General features: G+C 36.7%; 1 protein-coding gene across 3 annotated transcripts in view; it reads right to left on the bottom strand.

The window, feature by feature from the left end:
* Positions 1 to 13,735, bottom strand: part of LOC131440325 (uncharacterized) — a 233,637-nt gene that overhangs the window by 12,291 nt on the left and 207,611 nt on the right. The gene's annotated exons all lie outside the window — the stretch shown is intronic.

Genomic DNA, 13,735 nt, shown 5'->3' on the forward strand with positions numbered 1-13,735 from the left:
TTTTATCATATCCGTTGCACTCGATTTCAAATGGTAGCATTATTTTCGGTATCAAAATTCATTGGCTATATGCCATATGATGTTTACAATGATTTTGCTACTAGTTGACTAGCTGTCCCGCTCAAAAGTTATCTTTGGACTAAAGTGATTTGGAGCAATCGGAAAACCTAAAGTGTTAAACAAACTATGTTATTCACATTCAACTAAAAATTTATTATATTTATCAATTTAATGTAAGCATTTTTTGGAAATGTCGCACTAAATAGATTTCTTACCTTTTAGGGAAGTTAAAAAGTATATAACAACCTTGAGAAGCAAAATACTTTGCAAGCGTATGAGTAATGTCAAGAATATGTGCGTAAAAACAAATTTATGTGCCTTTTTGCCTTTCTCATATAGAAAGGCTATGCAATCACTGTGAAAATCGACTTTTTAACCGAGGCCCGGAGGGCCGAATGTCATATACCATTCGACTCAGCTCGACGAACTGAGCAAATGTCTGTGTGTGTGTGTGTGTGTGTGTGTGTGTGTGTGTGTGTGTGTGTGTGTGTGTGTGTGTGTGTGTGTGTGTGTGTGTGTGTGTGTGTGTGTGTGTGTGTATGTAACAAAAATATGCACTCACTTTTCTCAGAGATGGATGAACCGATTTTCACAAACAAAGATGCAAATGAAAGGTCTCATAGTCCCATAGCCTGATATTGAATTTCATTCCGATCCGACTTCCGGTTCCGGAGATATAGGATGATATACACCAAAAAAGTGAAAAAAATATGCACTCACTTTTTTCAGAGATGACTTAACCGATTTTCACAAACTAAGATTCAAATAAAAGGTATTATGGTCCCATAGCTTGCTATTGAATTTCATTTGAATGTGACTTCCGGTTCCGGAGTTATATGGTAATATGTGAAAATTTTAGAAAAAGTTTACATTCAATTATCTCTGGAACAACTCAACCGATTTTTGCAAACTAAGATTCAAATGAAAGGTCTTATAATATCCTAAAAATTTGTGGAATATTTTATCAGGATCCGACTTCCGGTTTCGGAACTAAAGCGTGATAAGTGGAAATTTATCAATTTTATTAGTATTTTTCCACGAACGATGGTTAAAAACAGGTACAAATCCCATAAAACTGTCCGATAAATTCTTCTAGTTTTCAGAGCTTGTTAGTTTGTGGGCATGAAAACTTAATTCGCCACTACTGGTCCCCTCTTTTCCTGTTCCAAGAGCACCGAAAGTGGAGAAGAAAAATTCCTAAAACTAAATTCACTTCGATTTCTCTGCGATGCTTGAACCGATTTTCACAAATCTTGATTTGAATTAAAGTTCACACTGTCTTTAAACCTACTGTGAAATTTCATCCGAATCCGACTTCCGGTTCCGCAGTTGCAGGGCGACGAGACCCAAAGTTTTCAAATCGCCATATAGAGTGACAATATGTACAACACCGAAAGAAGAAGAAAACACAAAACGAACAAGGCGTGCTTTGTTCTATTTCGTACACGTTGTGTAGTGATGTCAATAATTATAATAATAATAATAATAATAATAATAATAATAATAATAATAATAATAATAATAATAATAATAATAATAATAATAATAATAATAATAATAATAATAATAATAATAATAATAATAATAATAATTATTATTATTATTGTTATTATTATTATTATTATTATTATTAATTACATGTTTTATGCTGTTTAGCTTGACTTACATATGCAGAAGTAACAGAAACGCAGGTTCGTTTCGTTTGTTAGATTTCGTTTAATTGGTTTAATCGAAATAGAGCATGAGATAGTAAGAATAGGTTTAACTACGTTCAAAACTGTTCCAATTTGTAGGTCATGTTTGTTGGTAGTAAACGAACCAACTTCGGCTATTCCGTTTATCTGAATCCTGTTTCAGAAGAATTGGAAATAGTGATCAAAAACTGCAAAAAGGATCTCACTCACTTTTCTTGGAGATGACCAAATCGATTTTCACAAACTTATAGGTTCAAAAGAAAAGTCTTACAGTTTCATACGGAATTTCTTAATTTGTTGTGGATACTACTTCCGGTTCCGGAACTACAGGGTAAATAGGTTTTATAGAGTTTGTGAGATTAGATCCGAACAAATTATCCTATTTCTATTCAATAAACAGTTGTTTTTGCGAATTTCACGATTATATTTATGATATAATGAGTAATATGAGAAAGGCATCATTACACCACTAGGTGGATTAAAATAGGTTTTTCCTGATTTAAATCAATAAATCTTCCATATGGTTGAAAAATAAACAAATTCATTCTGCTTAGAATTGCAATTCAAGAAAAGCGAAAATCTTATTTTAAAACTTTTACGTTTTGTCTGAAAACTGCACGCGAAAATCATTTGGAAGAACAAACTGGACCTCAAAAGGGTTCAAACTCCTAAATGACTACTATCTGTTGGCGGTCAGCATTGCCATCAATTGGTTTCGTTATTTTCGGCACGTCAGAATAGGCAATGCACTGAATGCTCGAGGAAAATTATGTCAGTTTCAGCTTACTTCCACTAACACATTTGATTAGCAACGAACACATTCCTATATGGATTTTCTCTTGCAGAAATTATTGCGAAATAAAGGTTTACGTAGCTTCCATTAGTAATCCCGCAAAATTAAATTTAACACGCGATAGGCAATGGATATGGAAGGTTGTCGTAAAACTATTTATGTTTCCGGAAAGCTGTTTTTTAACAGAAAACATTTAGTTTTGTTTATTTTGTGTAGCGCGATTTAATACAAATGCATTAAAACAGTGTTGCTAACTTTTTTTTTGTATTTATTCATACTTGTAGTTAACTTCTTTGATATGAAGAAGTTGCAACTAAAACAATTTATAGCGATTACTAAAACTAAAAGTTATTGATGAAAAACTCCTTTAAACACAGCATAATGGAAAATTATGAAATTTACAGGAGACGAAAATCCACATATAACTCAATGCATAAGAATTTAATACGTATAGTGGCTCATTTATATGTGTCAAACTCAGTTTATCAATTAGGATTACATGTTTCCGCACTTAAAAATATGTAGTAATGCTTTAATTATCTTGTAGATCAACTGTAAAAATAAATTTTGCTTTCGCTTGAATTTTTCTACTGCAACTAATCACCCTAATTCTGATTATAACGACGCATCGTTTTTTTCGATCGTATTTCATTCGTATTCCTAATAACGCTAGCAAAATCAAAGGTAGCTAGGATTCGACCGAACCATATTCGATCGAAAAATCAATACGTCGTTATTAAGAATAAGGGCGAATATTTCGAGATGCTTTGATGAGATTCTGTCGAACGAGTCAAAGGATCCTGCGGAAAGAATGGTATAAGAATCTTCAGATTTTCGTCCGAGATATTGGATGCTCTTTAATGACTATGGATCAAAAGCATGAAACTTTTATAATAACTCAAGCATAATAATTGAAGAGAGCCGGATTGAAGTCCTATCGTGTAAAATCGTGCAAATTTTCTGACCAAATAATGTGGTTGTATCATTATTAACAATAAAACGTACGTCAAAGTTAATCCGAAAATGTCCTTGATAGATTCAAACTACACTGAAGTATTTTTTTATGCGAGTTTACTGCCCATATTTGCATATCTGTCCCATATGGAAAATCGGCATGTCGAGAAAAAGACGATCAAAATTTTATTTCCCATTTTTTTCATTTATTGTGTCACCTAATTCCAAATCATGGTATTATTACATGAAATATCGGTAATACACCATGGCTATTCCAATATTACAACAAATGAAATTATTGAAATTTGCACTGAATGGGACTGATATGCGAGTACTTTGCATATGGGACATACATGAGTTGATATTTTTTTCACATTCACATTGGCGAAAATCGATATGGGACTGATATGCGAGTATGGGTAGTTTACGTACCGCATAAAAAACCGCATAACTCTGAAAATTCGCATAAAAAAAAACGCAGAAAGGAAACCGCATAACTCTAAAAATTCGCTTAAAAAAACCGCAGAAAGGAAACCGCATAACTCTGAAAATTCGCATAAAAAAACGCAGAAAAGAAACCGCATAACTCTAAAAATTCGCATAAAAAACCGCATAACTCTGAATCTTCGCATAAAAAAAACGCATAGCTCTGGAAATTCGCATAAAAAAGTCGCATAAAAACGGCATAAAAAATACCTTAGTGTATTCAGAAAATGGACCAATTTGGACAATTATTACTCGTTTGGAAAGCTATTTGATCCTGCGGTCGAATGAATAATCTATTTGGCCGGTCTACATGCGCGTATATCTACCATTCATCGAACAGCACAATCCTGGGAGTTTCTTCTGGGCGAATGTTGCCACCTTTAAAAAAAGTTGAATTTTTCTGAAGGCAAAACGGATGAGGAATAAAAAAATACATCATTTTTATCAATCTTATCTGTCCGTTCAGATTTTAATTAACCAATTGCTTAGTTAATAGTCTGTTAATTATTGTATGTTTAGTTGTCAAACTTAACCACCTGAAAATGGTCGTGTTTTTTAATAAATCCGGAAAAGTCGAACTTTATATTTTTATTTTTTATACCTTAATCCATTGTGTTCGTAGATTGATGGCACCGAGGTTCAAGTGAACTCCGTTAATTAGTTTCTAAGTTTCTTATACGCTTCGTACCGAGAAGAAGGTTGTTGGCGATATGATCCTAATTTTTCTTTGTTGCGGGTCGTTTAAATATCTAATGTTTGACCCCTTCTTATTTAGGAACACTACTGTCAGCAACGCACGAATTTGACGCTTCAACAGAGACGATAATCTTTGGTGTAAACAGTAATAGCTCCATTCGAACATATTAGCAAGTTTTCTCCACTGAGTCAGTAAAAGGTCCATTTCCATTCGTATGTTCACAGCGACGATTCAGCGGGTGATATGGTGTAAATTCGAAAGAAAATGTAGCCTATTTAGAAACTATACAATTTCCGCCATCCGACATGATTATGATGAACAACAAGCAATTTTGTTCGGAGAATTGATATGTTTATGAGACAGCTGGAAACCGTTTTTTTTCAGCCAGAGTTTTCTGAACTAAGCCAATATATAACTCACGGATTTCCAACAGAAGATAAACCGCGAAAAGGAAAGTGGCAGATCACGTTGTTGTCGCCTTCTTGGGCCGAGACCGTTGTTGCATTACTACAACACGTTGATTGTTGTTACGTGCATGTCAGTTCAACAGGATTCCGATCGTTCACCATCGCCGTCATCCGATCAACGCTTTTCTGCTATTGACGAGTTCCATGCGCCCAGTCAGTCGCGCAGTTGCCGGCGTCTCGTCATGATCTTTTCGAGACTACTTCCTTCCATTTCGCACATTTCTCTTTTTTTTCGCCGTAGGTCGTTCCCATTACGGCGAAAAAAGTCACATTTTGTGAAAAGGAATGCTTGATCTAGGTGATATCGAAGGTGAATAGACCGACTTTCTCGTTTTTATGGCTAAGTAACTTTTTATTTGGTATTGTTTGTTTTCAAGCGGCAGTTCATTTCTTTTCTGCGAGTATACGTAATAACCTTTTGGGACCCAATAATGACCATGGTTCAGTGATCATTTGCAGATTGTATGTGAACAATGCCAACTTAACGCTAGCTGCTCCTCCATGATGACGAACATAATGGAAGGGATTCGCGATCACAGCCCGCTTCGCGTAGATGTTGGTAAAACTTTCTACCTTTGTTTTCTGCTGTGAGACAGAGCCTGCTGCTGCTCATGTTTTTGTTTCGGAGAATTAATTCAAAAACGTGTCGTTTATGTTTTCCTTAGATTGACAAGTTCATAGTTTTTGTGGTGTTGAATAATCACCGTTCAGGATTTCTTAATAATAGACTCCAATGTTGGCAGAGTTGGTTTTTAGGAGTATAACAGATCGCATTGGAAAAAAGATCTCCGACTGAAACCATTAACATAAAATCAGATAATACTGTCAAACTGCTGTGCCGAAAAACAAAACAAATATCTTATATCACTCGTCTTTGGGTGAATAAATCAATGAATCAAAATCGTAGAGCATGAATGCCCTTCTTGAAAATAAATTGAAATATCGATTTTTGTTTTGGTATATTGACGGCCTGGATCCAAAGGTGATGAAAACAACAACCGGAACTCCTTCTCTCTTTTCAGTTCATTTAAATACACTCAATGGAATCTATTTCTAATCAGAGAAACCCGAAAACCAGAACATGAATATATGATGGATAAAATGACCAACTTTGAGTTGTGGTTGCATGGTTTTTTTTGTACAATTAAAGCAACAGTAAGATAAACCACTTATTAATCCACCTTGAGATGTGATTATATCTTTCTTTATAATAATTCTCGCCATTTGCTGGAAGTTTTACCTTTCTGTTACAATTCGAAAGAAATGCAACTGAAGCGCATCGAATGCTTTCAGAATCTTACGGTGATGCTGCTTTGAGTATAAGAACGTGTCGGGAGTGGTTTCAACGTTTTAAAAATGGTGATTTCGATGTAGAAGACAAACAAGATGAATAACAATTTACTACGAGCTCTTAAAACTGGGTGAAACTATCACAGGAGATCGCTACCGAACGCAACTGATCCGCCTTAGTCGTGCGCTAAAAGAAAAGCGGACACAGTATCAAGAGCGACATGGCAAAGTCATCCTCCAACACTACAATGATCGGCCTCACGTCGCAAAAGTGGTCAAAAAGTACCTGGAAACGCTGAAATGGGAAGTCTTGCCCCACCCGCCGTATTCCCCAGATGTCGCCCCTTCTGACTTCCTATTCCGTTCGATGGCACACGGCCTGGCAGATCAACATTTTCAATCCTTCGAAGAGTTGGAAACATTGGATTGCTTCATGGATAGCGTCAAAAGAGGACTCCTTTTTTCGAACCGGGATCCGAAAATTTCCGGAAAGATGGGACAAAGTTGTCGCTAGTGAGGGACAATACTTCGAATAATACATCTGTAAGCACTTTCTCGCAATAAAGCTTTAAATTTTGGAAAAAAAAACGACGGAAGCAAAGTTGTACACCTAATATCAAGAAACGTTTTTATTTGAACGTGATCTGTGACCACAATGTAGTTTCAAAATTATACCAAATTTGTTCAAATCGGTTCCGGAATCGCCGAGAAAATTGAGTACATAAAATAAAGTACGGTTTGTCAGGTCGTCACTTTTAAGATCCATAATCCTTCCGTACTTAATCAATGGTCGGATAATGACTTTCAAACAAGCTCAAGATTGTCGAAACCGGTTTAGGCATTTCCGAGAAAAATGCAAACGAATAGAGAGGAGAATAGTTTATCAGTTAGGTCACAATTTTACGATCATATTCCTTAAACCGGATACGTTTGTTATGAGTCTTCTGAATTTGATTAATGGCCTAATAATGGATTTCAATCAAGCCAAAAATTGTCATAATTGATCCGTCCATTTCTGAGAAAACTCGGAGTTTATAAGAAAGTGCAATTTCTGGTGAACAAGGTCGTCAAATGGTGAGATAACTAAGTCCTCACAAGTTCTTATCACATGCCTCCCCGAGCGTCTGTGATGACATTTGGTCAATAGAACGGCGTCGACTGGGTGCTATCGCCTTCTGCCTTAGTAGCAGAATGAGAGGGTGCGAAATGGATTGTAGTTTGAAGCCCATCCTAAAGTGCTATATCATAGGGATCAGGGTCATTTCGCCGAAAGCCGTTTCGCCGAAAGCCGTTTCGCCGAAAGCCATTTCGCCGAAAGGGTTTTTTCGCCGAATGGGTCACTTCGCCGAATGCCATTTCGCCGAAAGGGTCATTTCACCGAATCCTGAAAACGTCTTGAAATCGTAATTAGAATTGATTTAAGACAAACGAAAGATGATAGCGTTAACGCCCGTTTTGTTGACCTACCATTGTAGTTCCCAAGAAAACTTTTTGACTATTAGCTACTAAGCATGAAAGCAATAGCATAGGTTAAGTGAAAATGAAAAAATATCTAATGTGGCTACGCCACTGCTACTGCTCGCTACTCGCTACTGCTCGTTCGGATCAACTAAAGCAAAGAAACCTAGCTTTGAGTAGACCGGGCAAACGAGGCGGTTACAGGTTTGTATGCAAGAGGCCGCCGCTTCCGACGGTGGGTCGGCGTCCGACTCAGCTGGCGTCGGCTCGGCGGCTTTGTGCCGCCGAGCCATCTTGGCTTCGGTTATGTGGCTGCGCCTCATCAGTTATACAGAAGACATAACATGCATGAGATATGACCCTTTCGGCGAAATGACCCTTTCGGCGAAATGACCTATTCGGCGAAACGACTTCCGGCGAAATGACCTATTCGGCGAAACGACTTTCGGCGAAATGGCATTCGGCGAAACGACTTTCGGCGATATGACCCGCTCCCATATCATAGTATTTTGCAACATGTTGTTTGTTGCATATTATATTGTATTATATTATATTATATTATATTATATTGTATTTTATTATAATATATTTTTTATATTATTTTATATTATATTATATTATATTATGTTATATTGTATTATGCTCAAGTATATCGACAACGGGGAGGGGCAGGGAGTGCATCAGGGTATCTTACAAGTGAATGACTGGATGATGGAGTGGATTGCCAACCTGAGTCACGCGGGGGAAGCTTTGTGTTTTTCCCTGAAGGTCTGAAATGAGTAAGACGCACCCTTCTAACAAACAAACCATCAGGCGGGTTTAAGCTGGTACAGCGAAATTCTTTATTATATTATCTTTACGTTTCGTCTTAGACTCGTCAGTGCAGAGCAGTTCAAATTGAACTGCTTACTGCGAACTTAAACAGTTCAATTTGAACCGCTAAGCAGACGTAAAGTTATTGCTATTTGCAACACACTTGTAATAAGCACCGAAGTGCTAAGTCTTTCCTGACGTGCCGAACGAAATATTATTATCTTTATTATATGTTCTTGCTGGAAGGCGCCGGATCCTCAAAACCCATTTTAGCCTTCTTAACAGCAATTATATGAAAGCTATCTGATAATCAAATTCGGATCTACTGTAAGTCTACCCGCATACATTGGTAATGCCTTGAACTGATGGTGGCTTCACACATACATACATACAAACATACATACAAGTGAAATGTCTGGTAAACAAATCGATTCATTAGACTCCGGTCTGACAGACAAACAGACTGATGGCGTTACTAATTCAAAATTCTTCTAGCGTTAAATAGATCAGATGTCATCTGTCAAAATATCATGATATTCGATTCATTAGTGTGCTAGTTTTGGAAAATTAGAAACACTAAAAAATAAACAAATTCGTATGTTGTTAAAAAAAACCCTATTTTGAATTAATGAAAACCGACAGAAATCTCTTGATAAACATTATACGGACTCTACTTCAAGCAAATCAACCATTATTGACTGATATGCTACTCCTGACGATGTCAGGCTGTAATTTCGGAAATCATATCAAAAGATCATTCTATCGAAATTCCATTGAAATTCGAAAAGTTAAGTTGCAGAAGATAGCTGACATTATAAGGATATCAAAAGGAAGTATTTATCATTTTGTATGAGCACTTGAACATGTAAAAAAAATGTTTGCAAAGTGGATGTCGCGTTTTTTCACAGCCGAAACAACTTATGGTTACGATGGCTAAATTCCATGAATGGAAATTCGAATTGTTACGATATCCAACATATTTACTAGATTTAGTCCCCAGCGACTATTTTCTGTTCTTAGGTATAAAAAAGAAACTTGTTGGAAAGAGACAAGGGTAATTCGTTTAACAGAAGAATTTAACAGTTTAACAGTTTTGAATGATCGAAAAGTGAAGTTACTTGAGTTAGCTGTCATCGTAGAGATGTCAAAATAACGTGTTGCATGAGCATTTGATTATAAGAAAGCTCAGTTCTAAATGGGGGCCGCGTTTGCTCACTGTTGACCAAAAACGAGAATGTGTTGATGATTCTGAGCAGTGTTTGGCCATGTTTAAACGTAACAAACCGGAATTTTTGGGTCGATATGTGACAATGGATGAAACATGGATTCATCACTTCACTCCGGAATCAAAACGATCGTCATCTGAGTGGACAGCAACTGGTGAACCTCGTTCAAAGTGTCCGAAAGCACAACAATCGGCTGGAGGGGTAATTGTCTCGGTATTTTTGGCTGAAATTGCAAAGAAACGACCGCATATGACACAGAAAAAAAATTGTTTCATCAAAACAAGGCAAAACTTTATGAATCGAACTTCAAATTGCTCCCACATCCACCGTATTCACCAGATTTGGCTCCCAGCGACTACTGGCTGGTCGCAGACCTGAGAAAATGCACGCCGGTTTCTCACGAATGGAGAGCCACTTTTGTAGATGTTGTTAGAGCGGCGTTGGAATGATTGCGTTGCTCGTGATGGAGATTACGTTGATGAATAAAGTTAATTTTGAACCAAAAAAATTGTGTTCTCTTTGTAAGGCTCGGGACTTTTTAGCCCATGTGTTATGTTCACATGTTTCGCATTGTTTGTTGTGGGATGAACGACATTATTGAAATTTTTCTGTTCGTTGACTAATTTGTTAACATTTTATCTATGATAACTTCTTTCTTTTTGCTAAATGTACTTCGGTAATTTGTTATACATATTCAACGTGAAGTTCAATTGGATAGTTAAACAAATCGACAAAGCAAAAAAAAGGTTCAACCGGATGACTCGTTTTGTCAGTAGATTTCACTTTCTTCAAGCATTGTACAAAAGAAACGGGTTTTGTATATTTGTTATATATCATTTCCCAACCACGGGGGTCTCGCTTCCGCCATGCACATCGAACGCCATTTCCTGACGCTGAGCTCCAGTGACTAATTGCGCCCGCTGCAGCTTCAAGCTCCGTAATGATGTGGCTTGAACGCATTGTTTATTAACGCTAATGGTGGCGAGTTTCATTAGCTTAAAATTTACACTCGGAACTTTGTCTTAGTTGCGTAAGATATTCAAACGGTAGTTAAAATGTTGCTGTAGGCAAGTTTTCGTGTGTTTACAAAAGTAACGTCAACCAATGTAACTTGAGTTAAAATTTACCTCATGTACACGAGAAACCATCAGACTTTCAATCGAAATCTCTTTCGACAAGTTAGAGAAATGGCAAACAATAACATTGCGACATTGAAATTGAAGTAGACGTTCATCACTTGTTATTCATAGATCGTACCAGATAAACTTGAAACACGATCAGTGAATCTATTTTTGAACTTCACACAAATGTATGCAATCAATTTTTTTTGAATATAGGTATAAGCGCATAAATACAGCCAATTTCCGCATTTTGTTGTGGACCCTGGAAAGGTTGGAGCTTCACGAAAATATCGTATCAATTACTGGCAGTAAATCAATAGCTTGACAGTGCCGTATTTTTAGTTATCTCTGTCTGACGTAAATATCTAAATTGACCTACCAGGACTTCGCAAACTAGTGAGTAAATCCGAACCGTCACCGTGCATATGCATGCACCCTTCGATGGTGACCTTATGCCGATGTTGATTCTTGATTCACTGCCAGGTGAAAGCAGTATTGTATAAGTTCAACTTTCGATTTTGTGAAAGTGAAAGTGCATCGTGGCCACCGGTTAGCAGAATCGATTAAGAAGACGCTTTACATGCAATTCAACAGATGCAGTGTCATAACGTCTAGAGTAAAACTTAAGTAAATCAATCGAACTGGCACACGATGCCTTCACCGAATTTACAGTGCACTGAACTTGATTTGCGACTGTCCATGACTGTTACATGCTTTGGACTCGAAATAGCGGCATCTGGTTTTTCATCTCTTCTATTTCATTCATTTTTGTTTTGGCAAATTGATTTAGCGCAACTGTTTACACGCGTTGACCATTGAAGCACTTCGTTAGAGTGAATTTCGTACTCGGCTAGGACTCATCACACATCTAGCCACTTCGGCCGTATTTGTTGATCCTAGTGATTTGGGAAGCGGTCCATACTAAGTTGGGTTTCTTCGTCGCGATTTTGGGAAAATATTTTCCTATGTCAAGAAAGTGGTTTTGTTTATTTGTATGGATAAACGAATCAAGTGTTCAGTTTTGAGAAACCGATTCATAATATTTTTGTTGTTTTTTTGTTTGGAAAAGAAAAAAACCTCTTGTTTGCTTTGGAAGGATTCATAATGTCAGTAGAATCGTAAAACATACTAGACATGCAATGATTCTGTACGCTAAGAATCGGCTGCGAAGTCTGTTGAAGCAGAAAGGCCAAATTCCATAAAAGGAATGTAATGCCAAGGCTTTGCATTTTTTTGCTTTACTAAAAGATAAAGTCTGTACTCGACAAAAATTCTACACTTTCTTTGCTGTATACCTTTTTACCTTTTTTACCTTTTTTATATATATAAAATATAGGTATAGAATTCGCTCAAATTTTAGAAAAATTTTCCGAGGGCCGAATGTCATATACCAATCGACTCAGCTCGACGAACTGAGCAAATGTCCGTGTGTGTGTATGTGTGTGTGTCTGTATGTGTGTTGACAACTATGAGGTCGAGATCTCAGAGATGGCTGGATCGATTTTGATCAAACTAGTCGCAAATGAAAGGCCTTCCCGTCACCCAGAACGCTATTGAATAGATTTGAGATCGGATGTTTACTTTTTCAGTTATACGAAGTTTTATGGCAAAATTTTCAGTTTTTTGAAGGTATCTGTCACAATTGACCTTGAAAACAGAATATATTTTCAGACTTAGATTCCGCACGGTAATACCTATCCAACAAGCCATAGATTGTTAAAATCCATCCATTTTTAACGGAGATATCGAAATTTTTGTGTAAGCGACTTTTTCCCCTATTCCACCAGTAGAAGTTTTGAGCGCTGTCTGGCAAAGAGATGCTTGGGAGTTACATAAAATTGTGTCTAAGTACCAAAAAGACTGTGTACAGCATCTTTTTTCATGACAATTTGCCTCGGACTGATTTTAGCACGGTTCGTTTTTGGCAACATAATCATGGCAAATATGGCAGCATTTTCGAGTTGAAAGTAATTACATTATTATATTGATTTAAACTACTTACAGCAATAAATGCTGGAAGAACATAACTTCCATATACCATACGACGCAGTTCGTCGAAATCAGCAAATGCGTGTGTGACAAATAATTTAACTCAATTTTCTCGGAGATGGCTAAACCGTTTTCTACAAACTCAGATTCATATGAAAAGTAGTTCTCCCAAACAAGGTTCCTGAATTACGTTTGGATCCGACTTCTGATTGCGGAACCACAGGATGATATGTGAAACGAAATTAAAATAATGCAATTCATTTTTCTCGTAGATGGCTGAGAGGTCTTAAAATCCTATGAATCATCTTACTTTTTAGTCAGATCCGACTTCTGGTTTAGGAGACACAGGGTGATTAGTATAAAAATGTCCATTTCACATAAATTAATCAGGTTTATCGGGTTGGCAGATTTGGATAGTCGATTATCAAATAAATTTATTTCAGTTTAAGCGGTATTCGTTTTTGGATTCGGAATGTACCCCCAAATTTTAATTCGCACTACAATTTCTCAAATATGTCTACAGACTCCTCAGGTGAATTTAACTGATTTTGGCTACACTGATTCTAGAATTCCGGTTCCAGTATCGAATCGTTTCTCAAAGCTCAATCATTTTCTCAAAATTTCTTGATCATTTTCGCCAAATTGAACTTCAAAAACAAAAATTCAGGTTTCATACAAAATACAAAT

This window comes from Malaya genurostris, chromosome 1 (genome assembly GCF_030247185.1).
Source record: "Malaya genurostris strain Urasoe2022 chromosome 1, Malgen_1.1, whole genome shotgun sequence".
Lineage (NCBI taxonomy): Eukaryota > Metazoa > Arthropoda > Insecta > Diptera > Culicidae > Malaya > Malaya genurostris.